The following is a 627-nucleotide window of genomic DNA, read 5'->3' as shown; positions in this document are numbered from 1 at the left end:
TATTTGATTGGATAAACAAGATGTTTTCAATAAAAAAAAAATCTATTTTATATTGGTCACAGGCAAGGTCACAAGGTCATTGACCTTGGTGTTTGAAAGAACTTAATCGGTGGAGTATGCATACCAAATATGAATTTCCTATCTCCTATGGTTTAAAAGTTATGGTAAAAAGTGTAAAAAGCTATTTTTAGCATATAGGTCACAGTCAAGGTCACAAGGTCATTGACCTTGATGTCATTTCAAAGGACTTTATTAATGGAGTAAGTATACCAAATTTTGGTTCAAAAGTTATGACAAACAGTTATTTTAGCATACAGGTCACAGTCAATCACAAGGTCATTTTGATGTCATTTGAAAGGACTTTATTAGTGGAGTAAGTATATCAAATATGAAGTCCCTATCTCCTCTGGTTCAAAAGTTATGACAAACAGTGGAAAAAACTATTTTTAGCATATAGGTCACAGTCAAGGTCACAAGGTCATTCACCTTGATGTCATTTGAAAGGACTTTATTAATGGAGTAAGTATACCAAATATGAAGTCCCTATCTCCTATGGTTCACAAGTTATGACAAACAGTGGAAAAAACTATTTTAGCATACAGGTCACAGTCAAGGTCACAAGGTCAT

The sequence above is a fragment of the Saccostrea cucullata genome, unplaced genomic scaffold, assembly GCF_032062105.1.
Source record: "Saccostrea cucullata isolate Sc308-1 unplaced genomic scaffold, CSIRO_AGI_Scuc_v1 ctg8334, whole genome shotgun sequence".
Lineage (NCBI taxonomy): Eukaryota > Metazoa > Mollusca > Bivalvia > Ostreida > Ostreidae > Saccostrea > Saccostrea cuccullata.
This window is presented reverse-complemented; position numbering follows the sequence as displayed.